Below are 18,721 nucleotides of genomic sequence, written 5' to 3'. Positions count from 1 at the left end.
TGCTCCTGAGGCAAAACAGCCACAACAATTCAGGGGGACCCACACCCCGGAAATGCCCCCCCATCTGATAATCCAATATACATTTGTGCAGGACTCACCTTGCTCTGCATGCAGTCTAAGAAATGTCAGGAACCTAATTAAAACCAATATATAGGACAGGTGGGCGTGGGTGCTACCACCAGGCAGAAGGGGTCTCTGGCCTTCTATTGTGTATGTGAATACACAGCATTAGGTATACAGGGGAGGGGTCCTGGGGTGCACACCGGTAATGAGAGGTGCGACCCTGCGGAGACCTTTCAGTAGAACTGCATACAAAGAAAAAGGTTGCAGGTGCACAATTCAAACATTACCAATTTATTAATAATAATAATTGCAATAAAATTTTGCATTTTAAGCGAGGTTCTTCGCATAGTTATGGCCATAAGTAACGGCTTGCCCACCGCGTCCAGGTGACCTCATTAGTCGGGCAAGTCCCTAACATTTTGGGGGGTACAAATCTAGGGTGCGGGACCCCCCAAAATGAAGCAGCTGAGTGACCCCAGGGCAACACAAAAGTGAAAAAATATATAGTGAAAAAGTGAAAATAGGTTAGTGAGAGAGGCTGCTGAAAACAGCAGGGGTAAATTAGTGAGAGGTAGTGAAGGGGGAGATAAAGTAGTGAGAGGTAAAGTAGTGAAAAGTGAAGGTAGGAAATGAATTACATTGAAACAAAACACACGATAGGGATGAAAGTAAATATGAAAATAAGTGTTAATATGTGTTGCTCCTGAGGCAAAACAGCCACAACAATTCAGGGGGACCCACACCCCGGAAATGCCCCCCCATCTGATAATCCAATATACATTTGTGCAGGACTCACCTTGCTCTGCATGCAGTCTAAGAAATGTCAGGAACCTAATTAAAACCAATATATAGGACAGGTGGGCGTGGGTGCTACCACCAGGCAGAAGGGGTCTCTGGCCTTCTATTGTGTATGTGAATACACAGCATTAGGTATACAGGGGAGGGGTCCTGGGGTGCACACCGGTAATGAGAGGTGCGACCCTGCGGAGACCTTTCAGTAGAACTGCATACAAAGAAAAAGGTTGCAGGTGCACAATTCAAACATTACCAATTTATTAATAATAATAATTGCAATAAAATTTTGCATTTTAAGCGAGGTTCTTCGCATAGTTATGGCCATAAGTAACGGCTTGCCCACCGCGTCCAGGTGACCTCATTAGTCGGGCAAGTCCCTAACATTTTGGGGGGTACAAATCTAGGGTGCGGGACCCCCCAAAATGAAGCAGCTGAGTGACCCCAGGGCAACACAAAAGTGAAAAAATATATAGTGAAAAAGTGAAAATAGGTTAGTGAGAGAGGCTGCTGAAAACAGCAGGGGTAAATTAGTGAGAGGTAGTGAAGGGGGAGATAAAGTAGTGAGAGGTAAAGTAGTGAAAAGTGAAGGTAGGAAATGAATTACATTGAAACAAAACACTAGAGATGAGCGGGTTCGGTTTCTTTGAATCCGAACCCGCACGAACTTCACTTTTTTTTCCACGGGTCCGAGCGACTCGGATCTTCCCGCCTTGCTCGGTTAACCCGAGCGCGCCCGAACGTCATCATGACGCTGTCGGATTCTCGCGAGGCTCGGATTCTATCGCGAGACTCGGATTCTATATAAGGAGCCGCGCGTCGCCGCCATTTTCACTCGTGCATTGAGATTGATAGGGAGAGGACGTGTCTGGCGTCCTCTCCATTAGAATAGAGATAGATAGATTAGATAGAGAGAGATTGTGCAGAGTCGCAGACAGAGTTAGTTTACCACAGTCAGTGACCAGTGCAGTTGCTAGTTAACTTTTATTTAATATAATATATCCGTTCACTTCTCTCTGCTATATCCGTTCTCTGCCTGAAAAAAAAAACGATACACAGCACAGTCAGTCACACAGTGTGACTCAGTCTGTGTGCACTCAGCTCAGCCCAGTGTGCTGCACAGTCATCAATGTATAAATTAAAAGCTTATAATTAATTGTGGGGGAGACTGGGGAGCACTGCAGGTTGTTAGCAGGAGCCAGGAGTACAATTATATTAATTAACAGTGCACACTTTTGCTGCAGGAGTGGTGACCAGTGCCTGACCACCAGTATAGTATTGTTGTATACTACTAATATCTCTTTAAATATCAACCAGTCTATATTAGCAGCAGACACAGTACAGTGCGGTAGTTCACGGCTGTGGCTACCTCTGTGTCGGCACACGGCAGGCAGTCCGTCCGACCAGAATTGTATTATTTATTATTATATACCTACCACCTAACCGTGGTTTTTTTTTCATTCTTTATACCGTCATAGTGTCATCCTAATTGTTACGAGTATACTACTATCTCTTTATCAACCAGTGTACAGTGCGGTAGTTCACGGCTGTGGCTACCTCTGTGTCGGCACACGGCAGGCAGTCCGTCCGACCAGAATTGTATTATTTATTATTATATACCTACCACCTAACCGTGGTTTTTTTTTCATTCTTTATACCGTCATAGTGTCATCCTAATTGTTACGAGTATACTACTATCTCTTTATCAACCAGTGTACAGTGCGGTAGTTCACGGCTGTGGCTACCTCTGTGTCGGCACACGGCAGGCAGTCCGTCCGACCAGAATTGTATTATTTATTATTATATACCTACCACCTAACCGTGGTTTTTTTTTCATTCTTTATACCGTCATAGTGTCATCCTAATTGTTACGAGTATACTACTATCTCTTTATCAACCAGTGTACAGTGCGGTAGTTCACGGCTGTGGCTACCTCTGTGTCGGCACACGGCAGGCAGTCCGTCCGACCAGAATTGTATTATTTATTATTATATACCTACCACCTAACCGTGGTTTTTTTTTCATTCTTTATACCGTCATAGTGTCATCCTAATTGTTACGAGTATACTACTATCTCTTTATCAACCAGTGTACAGTGCGGTAGTTCACGGCTGTGGCTACCTCTGTGTCGGCACACGGCAGGCAGTCCGTCCGACCAGAATTGTATTATTTATTATTATATACCTACCACCTAACCGTGGTTTTTTTTTCATTCTTTATACCGTCATAGTGTCATCCTAATTGTTACGAGTATACTACTATCTCTTTATCAACCAGTGTACAGTGCGGTAGTTCACGGCTGTGGCTACCTCTGTGTCGGCACACGGCAGGCAGTCCGTCCGACCAGAATTGTATTATTTATTATTATATACCTACCACCTAACCGTGGTTTTTTTTTCATTCTTTATACCGTCATAGTGTCATCCTAATTGTTACGAGTATACTACTATCTCTTTATCAACCAGTGTACAGTGCGGTAGTTCACGGCTGTGGCTACCTCTGTGTCGGCACACGGCAGGCAGTCCGTCCGACCAGAATTGTATTATTTATTATTATATACCTACCACCTAACCGTGGTTTTTTTTTCATTCTTTATACCGTCATAGTGTCATCCTAATTGTTACGAGTATACTACTATCTCTTTATCAACCAGTGTACAGTGCGGTAGTTCACGGCTGTGGCTACCTCTGTGTCGGCACACGGCAGGCAGTCCGTCCGACCAGAATTGTATTATTTATTATTATATACCTACCACCTAACCGTGGTTTTTTTTTCATTCTTTATACCGTCATAGTGTCATCCTAATTGTTACGAGTATACTACTATCTCTTTATCAACCAGTGTACAGTGCGGTAGTTCACGGCTGTGGCTACCTCTGTGTCGGCAGTCGGCAGGCAGTCCGTCCATCCATAATTGTATTATTATTATAATATATACCACCTAACCGTGGTTTTTTTTTCATTCTTTATACCGTCATAGTGTCATACTAGTTGTTACGAGTATACTACTATCTCTTTATCAACCAGTGTACAGTGCGGTAGTTCACGGCTGTGGCTACCTCTGTGTCGGCAGTCGGCAGGCAGTCCGTCCATCCATAATTGTATTATTATTATAATATATACCACCTAACCGTGGTTTTTTTTCCATTCTTTATACCGTCGTCATAGTGTCATACTAGTTGTTACGAGTATACTACTATCTCTTTATCAACCAGTGTACAGTGCGGTAGTTCACGGCTGTGGCTACCTCTGTGTCGGCAGTCGGCAGGCAGTCCGTCCATCCATAATTGTATTATTATTATAATATATACCACCTAACCGTGGTTTTTTTTTCATTCTTTATACCGTCATAGTGTCATACTAGTTGTTACGAGTATACTACTATCTCTTTATCAACCAGTGTACAGTGCGGTAGTTCACGGCTGTGGCTACCTCTGTGTCGGCAGTCGGCAGGCAGTCCGTCCATCCATAATTGTATTATTATTATAATATATACCACCTAACCGTGGTTTTTTTTTCATTCTTTATACCGTCATCATAGTGTCATACTAGTTGTTACGAGTATACTACTATCTCTTTATCAACCAGTGTACAGTGCGGTAGTTCACGGCTGTGGCTACCTCTGTGTCGGCAGTCGGCAGGCAGTCCGTCCATCCATAATTGTATTATTATTATAATATATACCACCTAACCGTGGTTTTTTTTTCATTCTTTATACCGTCGTCATAGTGTCATACTAGTTGTTACGAGTATACTACTATCTCTTTATCAACCAGTGTACAGTGCGGTAGTTCACGGCTGTGGCTACCTCTGTGTCGGCAGTCGGCAGGCAGTCCGTCCATCCATAATTGTATTATTATTATAATATATACCACCTAACCGTGGTTTTTTTTTCATTCTTTATACCGTCGTCATAGTGTCATACTAGTTGTTACGAGTATACTACTATCTCTTTATCAACCAGTGTACAGTGCGGTAGTTCACGGCTGTGGCTACCTCTGTGTCGGCAGTCGGCAGGCAGTCCGTCCATCCATAATTGTATTATTATTATAATATATACCACCTAACCGTGGTTTTTTTATACCACCTAACCGTGGCAGTCCGTCCATAATTGTATACTAGTATCCAATCCATCCATCTCCATTGTTTACCTGAGGTGCCTTTTAGTTCTGCCTATAAAATATGGAGAACAAAAAAGTTGAGGTTCCAAAATTAGGGAAAGATCAAGATCCACTTCCACCTCGTGCTGAAGCTGCTGCCACTAGTCATGGCCGAGACGATGAAATGCCAGCAACGTCGTCTGCCAAGGCCGATGCCCAATGTCATAGTACAGAGCATGTCAAATCCAAAACACCAAATATCAGAAAAAAAAGGACTCCAAAACCTAAAATAAAATTGTCGGAGGAGAAGCGTAAACTTGCCAATATGCCATTTACCACACGGAGTGGCAAGGAACGGCTGAGGCCCTGGCCTATGTTCATGGCTAGTGGTTCAGCTTCACATGAGGATGGAAGCACTCAGCCTCTCGCTAGAAAACTGAAAAGACTCAAGCTGGCAAAAGCACCGCAAAGAACTGTGCGTTCTTTGAAATCCCAAATCCACAAGGAGAGTCCAATTGTGTCGTTTGCGATGCCTGACCTTCCCAACACTGGACGTGAAGAGCATGCGCCTTCCACTATTTGCATGCCCCCTGCAAGTGCTGGAAGGAGCACCCGCAGTCCAGTTCCTGATAGTCAGATTGAAGATGTCAGTGTTGAAGTACACCAGGATGAGGAGGATATGGGTGTTGCTGGCGCTGGGGAGGAAATTGACCAGGAGGATTCTGATGGTGAGGTGGTTTGTTTAAGTCAGGCACCCGGGGAGACACCTGTTGTCCGTGGGAGGAATATGGCCGTTGACATGCCAGGTGAAAATACCAAAAAAATCAGCTCTTCGGTGTGGAGGTATTTCACCAGAAATGCGGACAACAGGTGTCAAGCCGTGTGTTCCCTTTGTCAAGCTGTAATAAGTAGGGGTAAGGACGTTAACCACCTCGGAACATCCTCCCTTATACGTCACCTGCAGCGCATTCATAATAAGTCAGTGACAAGTTCAAAAACTTTGGGTGACAGCGGAAGCAGTCCACTGACCAGTAAATCCCTTCCTCTTGTAACCAAGCTCACGCAAACCACCCCACCAACTCCCTCAGTGTCAATTTCCTCCTTCCCCAGGAATGCCAATAGTCCTGCAGGCCATGTCACTGGCAAGTCTGACGAGTCCTCTCCTGCCTGGGATTCCTCCGATGCATCCTTGCGTGTAACGCCTACTGCTGCTGGCGCTGCTGTTGTTGCCGCTGGGAGTCGATGGTCATCCCAGAGGGGAAGTCGTAAGCCCACTTGTACTACTTCCAGTAAGCAATTGACTGTTCAACAGTCCTTTGCGAGGAAGATGAAATATCACAGCAGTCATCCTACTGCAAAGCGGATAACTGAGGCCTTGGCATCCTGGGTGGTGAGAAACGTGGTTCCGGTATCCATCATTACTGCAGAGCCAACTAGAGACTTGTTGGAGGTACTGTGTCCCCGGTACCAAATACCATCTAGGTTCCATTTCTCTAGGCAGGCGATACCGAAAATGTACACAGACCTCAGAAAAAGAGTCACCAGTGTCCTAAAAAATGCAGCTGTACCCAATGTCCACTTAACCACGGACATGTGGACAAGTGGAGCAGGGCAGGGTCAGGACTATATGACTGTGACAGCCCACTGGGTAGATGTATGGACTCCCGCCGCAAGAACAGCAGCGGCGGCACCAGTAGCAGCATCTCGCAAACGCCAACTCTTTCCTAGGCAGGCTACGCTTTGTATCACCGCTTTCCAGAATACGCACACAGCTGAAAACCTCTTACGGCAACTGAGGAAGATCATCGCGGAATGGCTTACCCCAATTGGACTCTCCTGTGGATTTGTGGCATCGGACAACGCCAGCAATATTGTGTGTGCATTAAATCTGGGCCAATTCCAGCACGTCCCATGTTTTGCACATACCTTGAATTTGGTGGTGCAGAATTTTTTAAAAAACGACAGGGGCGTGCAAGAGATGCTGTCGGTGGCCAGAAGAATTGCGGGACACTTTCGGCGTACAGGCACCACGTACAGAAAACTGGAGCACCACCAAAAACTACTGAACCTGCCCTGCCATCATCTGAAGCAAGAAGTGGTAACGAGGTGGAATTCAACCCTCTATATGCTTCAGAGGTTGGAGGAGCAGCAAAAGGCCATTCAAGCCTATACAATTGAGCACGATATAGTAGGTGGAATGCACCTGTCTCAAGTGCAGTGGAGAATGATTTCAACGTTGTGCAAGGTTCTGATGCCCTTTGAACTTGCCACACGTGAAGTCAGTTCAGACACTGCCAGCCTGAGTCAGGTCATTCCCCTCATCAGGCTTTGGCAGAAGAAGCTGGAGGCATTGAAGGAGGAGCTAACACGGAGCGATTCCGCTAGGCATGTGGGACTTGTGGATGCAGCCCTTAATTCGCTTAACAAGGATTCACGGGTGGTCAATCTGTTGAAATCAGAGCACTACATTTTGGCCACCGTGCTCGATCCTAGATTTAAAGCCTACCTTGGATCTCTCTTTCCGGCAGACACAGGTCTGCTGGGGTTGAAAGACCTGCTGGTGACAAAATTGTCAAGTCAAGCGGAACGCGACCTGTCAACATCTCCTCCTTCACATTCTCCCGCAACTGGGGGTGCGAGGAAAAGGCTCAGAATTCCGAGCCCACCCGCTGGCGGTGATGCAGGGCAGTCTGGAGCGACTGCTGATGCTGACATCTGGTCCGGACTGAAGGACCTGACAACGATTACGGACATGTCGTCTACTGTCACTGCATATGATTCTCTCAACATTGATAGAATGGTGGAGGATTATATGAGTGACCGCATCCAAGTAGGCACGTCACACAGTCCGTACTTATACTGGCAGGAAAAAGAGGCAATTTGGAGGCCCTTGCACAAACTGGCTTTATTCTACCTAAGTTGCCCTCCCACAAGTGTGTACTCCGAAAGAGTGTTTAGTGCCGCCGCTCACCTTGTCAGCAATCGGCGTACGAGGTTACATCCAGAAAATGTGGAGAAGATGATGTTCATTAAAATGAATTATAATCAATTCCTCCGCGGAGACATTGACCAGCAGCAATTGCCTCCACAAAGTACACAGGGAGCTGAGATGGTGGATTCCAGTGGGGACGAATTGATAATCTGTGAGGAGGGGGATGTACACGGTGATATATCGGAGGGTGAAGATGAGGTGGACATCTTGCCTCTGTAGAGCCAGTTTGTGCAAGGAGAGATTAATTGCTTCTTTTTTGGGGGGGGTCCAAACCAACCCGTCATATCAGTCACAGTCGTGTGGCAGACCCTGTCACTGAAATGATGGGTTGGTTAAAGTGTGCATGTCCTGTTTTGTTTATACAACATAAGGGTGGGTGGGAGGGCCCAAGGATAATTCCATCTTGCACCTCTTTTTTCTTTTCTTTTTCTTTGCATCATGTGCTGATTGGGGAGGGTTTTTTGGAAGGGACATCCTGCGTGACACTGCAGTGCCACTCCTAGATGGGCCCGGTGTTTGTGTCGGCCACTAGGGTCGCTAATCTTACTCACACAGCTACCTCATTGCGCCTCTTTTTTTCTTTGCGTCATGTGCTGTTTGGGGAGGGTTTTTTGGAAGGGACATCCTGCGTGACACTGCAGTGCCACTCCTAGATGTGCCCGGTGTTTGTGTCGGCCACTAGGGTCGCTAATCTTACTCACACAGTCAGCTACCTCATTGCGCCTCTTTTTTTCTTTGCGTCATGTGCTGTTTGGGGAGGGTTTTTTGGAAGGGCCATCCTGCGTGACACTGCAGTGCCACTCCTAGATGGGCCCGGTGTTTGTGTCGGCCACTAGGGTCGCTTATCTTACTCACACAGCGACCTCGGTGCAAATTTTAGGACTAAAAATAATATTGTGAGGTGTGATGTGTTCAGAATAGGCTGAAAATGAGTGTAAATTATGTTTTTTGAGGTTAATAATACTTTGGGATCAAAATTACCCCCAAATTCTATGATTTAAGCTGTTTTTTAGGGTTTTTTTAAAAAAACACCCGAATCCAAAACACACCCGAATCCGACAAAAAAAATTCGGTGAGGTTTTGCCAAAACGCGGTCGAACCCAAAACACGGCCGCGGAACCGAACCCAAAACCAAAACACAAAACCCGAAAAATTTCCGGCGCTCATCTCTACAAAACACACGATAGGGATGAAAGTAAATATGAAAATAAGTGTTAATATGTGTTGCTCCTGAGGCAAAACAGCCACAACAATTCAGGGGGACCCACACCCCGGAAATGCCCCCCCATCTGATAATCCAATATACATTTGTGCAGGACTCACCTTGCTCTGCATGCAGTCTAAGAAATGTCAGGAACCTAATTAAAACCAATATATAGGACAGGTGGGCGTGGGTGCTACCACCAGGCAGAAGGGGTCTCTGGCCTTCTATTGTGTATGTGAATACACAGCATTAGGTATACAGGGGAGGGGTCCTGGGGTGCACACCGGTAATGAGAGGTGCGACCCTGCGGAGACCTTTCAGTAGAACTGCATACAAAGAAAAAGGTTGCAGGTGCACAATTCAAACATTACCAATTTATTAATAATAATAATTGCAATAAAATTTTGCATTTTAAGCGAGGTTCTTCGCATAGTTATGGCCATAAGTAACGGCTTGCCCACCGCGTCCAGGTGACCTCATTAGTCGGGCAAGTCCCTAACATTTTGGGGGGTACAAATCTAGGGTGCGGGACCCCCCAAAATGAAGCAGCTGAGTGACCCCAGGGCAACACAAAAGTGAAAAAATATATAGTGAAAAAGTGAAAATAGGTTAGTGAGAGAGGCTGCTGAAAACAGCAGGGGTAAATTAGTGAGAGGTAGTGAAGGGGGAGATAAAGTAGTGAGAGGTAAAGTAGTGAAAAGTGAAGGTAGGAAATGAATTACATTGAAACAAAACACACGATAGGGATGAAAGTAAATATGAAAATAAGTGTTAATATGTGTTGCTCCTGAGGCAAAACAGCCACAACAATTCAGGGGGATCCACACCCCGGAAATGCCCCCCCCATCTGATAATCCAATATACATTTGTGCAGGACTCACCTTGCTCTGCATGCAGTCTAAGAAATGTCAGGAACCTAATTAAAACCAATATATAGGACAGGTGGGCGTGGGTGCTACCACCAGGCAGAAGGGGTCTCTGGCCTTCTATTGTGTATGTGAATACACAGCATTAGGTATACAGGGGAGGGGTCCTGGGGTGCACACCGGTAATGAGAGGTGCGACCCTGCGGAGACCTTTCAGTAGAACTGCATACAAAGAAAAAGGTTGCAGGTGCACAATTCAAACATTACCAATTTATTAATAATAATAATTGCAATAAAATTTAGCATTTTAAGCGAGGTTCTTCGCATAGTTATGGCCATAAGTAACGGCTTGCCCACCGCGTCCAGGTGACCTCATTAGTCGGGCAAGTCCCTAACATTTTGGGGGGTACAAATCTAGGGTGCGGGACCCCCCAAAATGAAGCAGCTGAGTGACCCCAGGGCAACACAAAAGTGAAAAAATATATAGTGAAAAAGTGAAAATAGGTTAGTGAGAGAGGCTGCTGAAAACAGCAGGGGTAAATTAGTGAGAGGTAGTGAAGGGGGAGATAAAGTAGTGAGAGGTAAAGTAGTGAAAAGTGAAGGTAGGAAATGAATTACATTGAAACAAAACACACGATAGGGATGAAAGTAAATATGAAAATAAGTGTTAATATGTGTTGCTCCTGAGGCAAAACAGCCACAACAATTCAGGGGGACCCACACCCCGGAAATGCCCCCCCATCTGATAATCCAATATACATTTGTGCAGGACTCACCTTGCTCTGCATGCAGTCTAAGAAATGTCAGGAACCTAATTAAAACCAATATATAGGACAGGTGGGCGTGGGTGCTACCACCAGGCAGAAGGGGTCTCTGGCCTTCTATTGTGTATGTGAATACACAGCATTAGGTATACAGGGGAGGGGTCCTGGGGTGCACACCGGTAATGAGAGGTGCGACCCTGCGGAGACCTTTCAGTAGAACTGCATACAAAGAAAAAGGTTGCAGGTGCACAATTCAAACATTACCAATTTATTAATAATAATAATTGCAATAAAATTTTGCATTTTAAGCGAGGTTCTTCGCATAGTTATGGCCATAAGTAACGGCTTGCCCACCGCGTCCAGGTGACCTCATTAGTCGGGCAAGTCCCTAACATTTTGGGGGGTACAAATCTAGGGTGCGGGACCCCCCAAAATGAAGCAGCTGAGTGACCCCAGGGCAACACAAAAGTGAAAAAATATATAGTGAAAAAGTGAAAATAGGTTAGTGAGAGAGGCTGCTGAAAACAGCAGGGGTAAATTAGTGAGAGGTAGTGAAGGGGGAGATAAAGTAGTGAGAGGTAAAGTAGTGAAAAGTGAAGGTAGGAAATGAATTACATTGAAACAAAACACACGATAGGGATGAAAGTAAATATGAAAATAAGTGTTAATATGTGTTGCTCCTGAGGCAAAACAGCCACAACAATTCAGGGGGACCCACACCCCGGAAATGCCCCCCCATCTGATAATCCAATATACATTTGTGCAGGACTCACCTTGCTCTGCATGCAGTCTAAGAAATGTCAGGAACCTAATTAAAACCAATATATAGGACAGGTGGGCGTGGGTGCTACCACCAGGCAGAAGGGGTCTCTGGCCTTCTATTGTGTATGTGAATACACAGCATTAGGTATACAGGGGAGGGGTCCTGGGGTGCACACCGGTAATGAGAGGTGCGACCCTGCGGAGACCTTTCAGTAGAACTGCATACAAAGAAAAAGGTTGCAGGTGCACAATTCAAACATTACCAATTTATTAATAATAATAATTGCAATAAAATTTTGCATTTTAAGCGAGGTTCTTCGCATAGTTATGGCCATAAGTAACGGCTTGCCCACCGCGTCCAGGTGACCTCATTAGTCGGGCAAGTCCCTAACATTTTGGGGGGTACAAATCTAGGGTGCGGGACCCCCCAAAATGAAGCAGCTGAGTGACCCCAGGGCAACACAAAAGTGAAAAAATATATAGTGAAAAAGTGAAAATAGGTTAGTGAGAGAGGCTGCTGAAAACAGCAGGGGTAAATTAGTGAGAGGTAGTGAAGGGGGAGATAAAGTAGTGAGAGGTAAAGTAGTGAAAAGTGAAGGTAGGAAATGAATTACATTGAAACAAAACACACGATAGGGATGAAAGTAAATATGAAAATAAGTGTTAATATGTGTTGCTCCTGAGGCAAAACAGCCACAACAATTCAGGGGGACCCACACCCCGGAAATGCCCCCCCATCTGATAATCCAATATACATTTGTGCAGGACTCACCTTGCTCTGCATGCAGTCTAAGAAATGTCAGGAACCTAATTAAAACCAATATATAGGACAGGTGGGCGTGGGTGCTACCACCAGGCAGAAGGGGTCTCTGGCCTTCTATTGTGTATGTGAATACACAGCATTAGGTATACAGGGGAGGGGTCCTGGGGTGCACACCGGTAATGAGAGGTGCGACCCTGCGGAGACCTTTCAGTAGAACTGCATACAAAGAAAAAGGTTGCAGGTGCACTATTCAAACATTACCAATTTATTAATAATAATAATTGCAATAAAATTTTGCATTTTAAGCGAGGTTCTTCGCATAGTTATGGCCATAAGTAACGGCTTGCCCACCGCGTCCAGGTGACCTCATTAGTCGGGCAAGTCCCTAACATTTTGGGGGGTACAAATCTAGGGTGCGGGACCCCCCAAAATGAAGCAGCTGAGTGACCCCAGGGCAACACAAAAGTGAAAAAATATATAGTGAAAAAGTGAAAATAGGTTAGTGAGAGAGGCTGCTGAAAACAGCAGGGGTAAATTAGTGAGAGGTAGTGAAGGGGGAGATAAAGTAGTGAGAGGTAAAGTAGTGAAAAGTGAAGGTAGGAAATGAATTACATTGAAACAAAACACACGATAGGGATGAAAGTAAATATGAAAATAAGTGTTAATATGTGTTGCTCCTGAGGCAAAACAGCCACAACAATTCAGGGGGATCCACACCCCGGAAATGCCCCCCCCATCTGATAATCCAATATACATTTGTGCAGGACTCACCTTGCTCTGCATGCAGTCTAAGAAATGTCAGGAACCTAATTAAAACCAATATATAGGACAGGTGGGCGTGGGTGCTACCACCAGGCAGAAGGGGTCTCTGGCCTTCTATTGTGTATGTGAATACACAGCATTAGGTATACAGGGGAGGGGTCCTGGGGTGCACACCGGTAATGAGAGGTGCGACCCTGCGGAGACCTTTCAGTAGAACTGCATACAAAGAAAAAGGTTGCAGGTGCACAATTCAAACATTACCAATTTATTAATAATAATAATTGCAATAAAATTTTGCATTTTAAGCGAGGTTCTTCGCATAGTTATGGCCATAAGTAACGGCTTGCCCACCGCGTCCAGGTGACCTCATTAGTCGGGCAAGTCCCTAACATTTTGGGGGGTACAAATCTAGGGTGCGGGACCCCCCAAAATGAAGCAGCTGAGTGACCCCAGGGCAACACAAAAGTGAAAAAATATATAGTGAAAAAGTGAAAATAGGTTAGTGAGAGAGGCTGCTGAAAACAGCAGGGGTAAATTAGTGAGAGGTAGTGAAGGGGGAGATAAAGTAGTGAGAGGTAAAGTAGTGAAAAGTGAAGGTAGGAAATGAATTACATTGAAACAAAACACACGATAGGGATGAAAGTAAATATGAAAATAAGTGTTAATATGTGTTGCTCCTGAGGCAAAACAGCCACAACAATTCAGGGGGACCCACACCCCGGAAATGCCCCCCCATCTGATAATCCAATATACATTTGTGCAGGACTCACCTTGCTCTGCATGCAGTCTAAGAAATGTCAGGAACCTAATTAAAACCAATATATAGGACAGGTGGGCGTGGGTGCTACCACCAGGCAGAAGGGGTCTCTGGCCTTCTATTGTGTATGTGAATACACAGCATTAGGTATACAGGGGAGGGGTCCTGGGGTGCACACCGGTAATGAGAGGTGCGACCCTGCGGAGACCTTTCAGTAGAACTGCATACAAAGAAAAAGGTTGCAGGTGCACAATTCAAACATTACCAATTTATTAATAATAATAATTGCAATAAAATTTAGCATTTTAAGCGAGGTTCTTCGCATAGTTATGGCCATAAGTAACGGCTTGCCCACCGCGTCCAGGTGACCTCATTAGTCGGGCAAGTCCCTAACATTTTGGGGGGTACAAATCTAGGGTGCGGGACCCCCCAAAATGAAGCAGCTGAGTGACCCCAGGGCAACACAAAAGTGAAAAAATATATAGTGAAAAAGTGAAAATAGGTTAGTGAGAGAGGCTGCTGAAAACAGCAGGGGTAAATTAGTGAGAGGTAGTGAAGGGGGAGATAAAGTAGTGAGAGGTAAAGTAGTGAAAAGTGAAGGTAGGAAATGAATTACATTGAAACAAAACACACGATAGGGATGAAAGTAAATATGAAAATAAGTGTTAATATGTGTTGCTCCTGAGGCAAAACAGCCACAACAATTCAGGGGGACCCACACCCCGGAAATGCCCCCCCATCTGATAATCCAATATACATTTGTGCAGGACTCACCTTGCTCTGCATGCAGTCTAAGAAATGTCAGGAACCTAATTAAAACCAATATATAGGACAGGTGGGCGTGGGTGCTACCACCAGGCAGAAGGGGTCTCTGGCCTTCTATTGTGTATGTGAATACACAGCATTAGGTATACAGGGGAGGGGTCCTGGGGTGCACACCGGTAATGAGAGGTGCGACCCTGCGGAGACCTTTCAGTAGAACTGCATACAAAGAAAAAGGTTGCAGGTGCACAATTCAAACATTACCAATTTATTAATAATAATAATTGCAATAAAATTTTGCATTTTAAGCGAGGTTCTTCGCATAGTTATGGCCATAAGTAACGGCTTGCCCACCGCGTCCAGGTGACCTCATTAGTCGGGCAAGTCCCTAACATTTTGGGGGGTACAAATCTAGGGTGCGGGACCCCCCAAAATGAAGCAGCTGAGTGACCCCAGGGCAACACAAAAGTGAAAAAATATATAGTGAAAAAGTGAAAATAGGTTAGTGAGAGAGGCTGCTGAAAACAGCAGGGGTAAATTAGTGAGAGGTAGTGAAGGGGGAGATAAAGTAGTGAGAGGTAAAGTAGTGAAAAGTGAAGGTAGGAAATGAATTACATTGAAACAAAACACACGATAGGGATGAAAGTAAATATGAAAATAAGTGTTAATATGTGTTGCTCCTGAGGCAAAACAGCCACAACAATTCAGGGGGACCCACACCCCGGAAATGCCCCCCCTTCTGATAATCCAATATACATTTGTGCAGGACTCACCTTGCTCTGCATGCAGTCTAAGAAATGTCAGGAACCTAATTAAAACCAATATATAGGACAGGTGGGCGTGGGTGCTACCACCAGGCAGAAGGGGTCTCTGGCCTTCTATTGTGTATGTGAATACACAGCATTAGGTATACAGGGGAGGGGTCCTGGGGTGCACACCGGTAATGAGAGGTGCGACCCTGCGGAGACCTTTCAGTAGAACTGCATACAAAGAAAAAGGTTGCAGGTGCACAATTCAAACATTACCAATTTATTAATAATAATAATTGCAATAAAATTTTGCATTTTAAGCGAGGTTCTTCGCATAGTTATGGCCATAAGTAACGGCTTGCCCACCGCGTCCAGGTGACCTCATTAGTCGGGCAAGTCCCTAACATTTTGGGGGGTACAAATCTAGGGTGCGGGACCCCCCAAAATGAAGCAGCTGAGTGACCCCAGGGCAACACAAAAGTGAAAAAATATATAGTGAAAAAGTGAAAATAGGTTAGTGAGAGAGGCTGCTGAAAACAGCAGGGGTAAATTAGTGAGAGGTAGTGAAGGGGGAGATAAAGTAGTGAGAGGTAAAGTAGTGAAAAGTGAAGGTAGGAAATGAATTACATTGAAACAAAACACACGATAGGGATGAAAGTAAATATGAAAATAAGTGTTAATATGTGTTGCTCCTGAGGCAAAACAGCCACAACAATTCAGGGGGACCCACACCCCGGAAATGCCCCCCCATCTGATAATCCAATATACATTTGTGCAGGACTCACCTTGCTCTGCATGCAGTCTAAGAAATGTCAGGAACCTAATTAAAACCAATATATAGGACAGGTGGGCGTGGGTGCTACCACCAGGCAGAAGGGGTCTCTGGCCTTCTATTGTGTATGTGAATACACAGCATTAGGTATACAGGGGAGGGGTCCTGGGGTGCACACCGGTAATGAGAGGTGCGACCCTGCGGAGACCTTTCAGTAGAACTGCATACAAAGAAAAAGGTTGCAGGTGCACAATTCAAACATTACCAATTTATTAATAATAATAATTGCAATAAAATTTTGCATTTTAAGCGAGGTTCTTCGCATAGTTATGGCCATAAGTAACGGCTTGCCCACCGCGTCCAGGTGACCTCATTAGTCGGGCAAGTCCCTAACATTTTGGGGGGTACAAATCTAGGGTGCGGGACCCCCCAAAATGAAGCAGCTGAGTGACCCCAGGGCAACACAAAAGTGAAAAAATATATAGTGAAAAAGTGAAAATAGGTTAGTGAGAGAGGCTGCTGAAAACAGCAGGGGTAAATTAGTGAGAGGTAGTGAAGGGGGAGATAAAGTAGTGAGAGGTAAAGTAGTGAAAAGTGAAGGTAGGAAATGAATTACATTGAAACAAAACACACGATAGGGATGAAAGTAAATATGAAAATAAGTGTTAATATGTGTTGCTCCTGAGGCAAAACAGCCACAACAATTCAGGGGGACCCACACCCCGGAAATGCCCCCCCATCTGATAATCCAATATACATTTGTGCAGGACTCACCTTGCTCTGCATGCAGTCTAAGAAATGTCAGGAACCTAATTAAAACCAATATATAGGACAGGTGGGCGTGGGTGCTACCACCAGGCAGAAGGGGTCTCTGGCCTTCTATTGTGTATGTGAATACACAGCATTAGGTATACAGGGGAGGGGTCCTGGGGTGCACACCGGTAATGAGAGGTGCGACCCTGCGGAGACCTTTCAGTAGAACTGCATACAAAGAAAAAGGTTGCAGGTGCACAATTCAAACATTACCAATTTATTAATAATAATAATTGCAATAAAATTTTGCATTTTAAGCGAGGTTCTTCGCATAGTTATGGCCATAAGTAACGGCTTGCCCACCGCGTCCAGGTGACCTCATTAGTCGGGCAAGTCCCTAACATTTTGGGGGGTACAAATCTAGGGTGCGGGACCCCCCAAAATGAAGCAGCTGAGTGACCCCAGGGCAACACAAAAGTGAAAAAATATATAGTGAAAAAGTGAAAATAGGTTAGTGAGAGAGGCTGCTGAAAACAGCAGGGGTAAATTAGTGAGAGGTAGTGAAGGGGGAGATAAAGTAGTGAGAGGTAAAGTAGTGAAAAGTGAAGGTAGGAAATGAATTACATTGAAACAAAACACACGATAGGGATGAAAGTAAATATGAAAATAAGTGTTAATATGTGTTGCTCCTGAGGCAAAACAGCCACAACAATTCAGGGGGACCCACACCCCGGAAATGCCCCCCCATCTGATAATCCAATATACATTTGTGCAGGACTCACCTTGCTCTGCATGCAGTCTAAGAAATGTCAGGAACCTAATTAAAATCAATATATAGGACAGGTGGGCGTGGGTGCTACCACCAGGCAGAAGGGGTCTCTGGCCTTCTATTGTGTATGTGAATACACAGCATTAGGTATACAGGGGAGGGGTCCTGGGGTGCACACCGGTAATGAGAGGTGCGACCCTGCGGAGACCTTTCAGTAGAACTGCATACAAAGAAAAAGGTTGCAGGTGCACAATTCAAACATTACCAATTTATTAATAATAATAATTGCAATAAAATTTTGCATTTTAAGCGAGGTTCTTCGCATAGTTATGGCCATAAGTAACGGCTTGCCCACCGCGTCCAGGTGACCTCATTAGTCGGGCAAGTCCCTAACATTTTGGGGGGTACAAATCTAGGGTGCGGGACCCCCCAAAATGAAGCAGCTGAGTGACCCCAGGGCAACACAAAAGTGAAAAAATATATAGTGAAAAAGTGAAAATAGGTTAGTGAGAGAGGCTGCTGAAAACAGCAGGGGTAAATTAGTGAGAGGTAGTGAAGGGGGAGATAAAGTAGTGAGAGGTAAAGTAGTGAAAAGTGAAGGTAGGAAATGAATTACATTGAAACAAAACACACGATAGGGATGAAAGTAAATATGAAAATAAGTGTTAATATGTGTTGCTCCTGAGGCAAAACAGCCACAACAATTCAGGGGGACCCACACCCTGGAAATGCCCCCCCATCTGATAATCCAATATACATTTGTGCAGGACTCACCTTGCTCTGCATGCAGTCTAAGAAATGTCAGGAACCTAATTAAAACCAATATATAGGACAGGTGGGCGTGGGTGCTACCACCAGGCAGAAGGGGTCTCTGGCCTTCTATTGTGTATGTGAATACACAGCATTAGGTATACAGGGGAGGGGTCCTGGGGTGCACACCGGTAATGAGAGGTGCGACCCTGCGGAGACCTTTCAGTAGAACTGCATACAAAGAAAAAGGTTGCAGGTGCACAATTCAAACATTACCAATTTATTAATAATAATAATTGCAATAAAATTTTGCATTTTAAGCGAGGTTCTTCGCATAGTTAT

Source organism: Pseudophryne corroboree, chromosome 3, assembly GCF_028390025.1.
Source record: "Pseudophryne corroboree isolate aPseCor3 chromosome 3, aPseCor3.hap2, whole genome shotgun sequence".
NCBI classification, from domain to species: domain Eukaryota; kingdom Metazoa; phylum Chordata; class Amphibia; order Anura; family Myobatrachidae; genus Pseudophryne; species Pseudophryne corroboree.
This window is presented reverse-complemented; position numbering follows the sequence as displayed.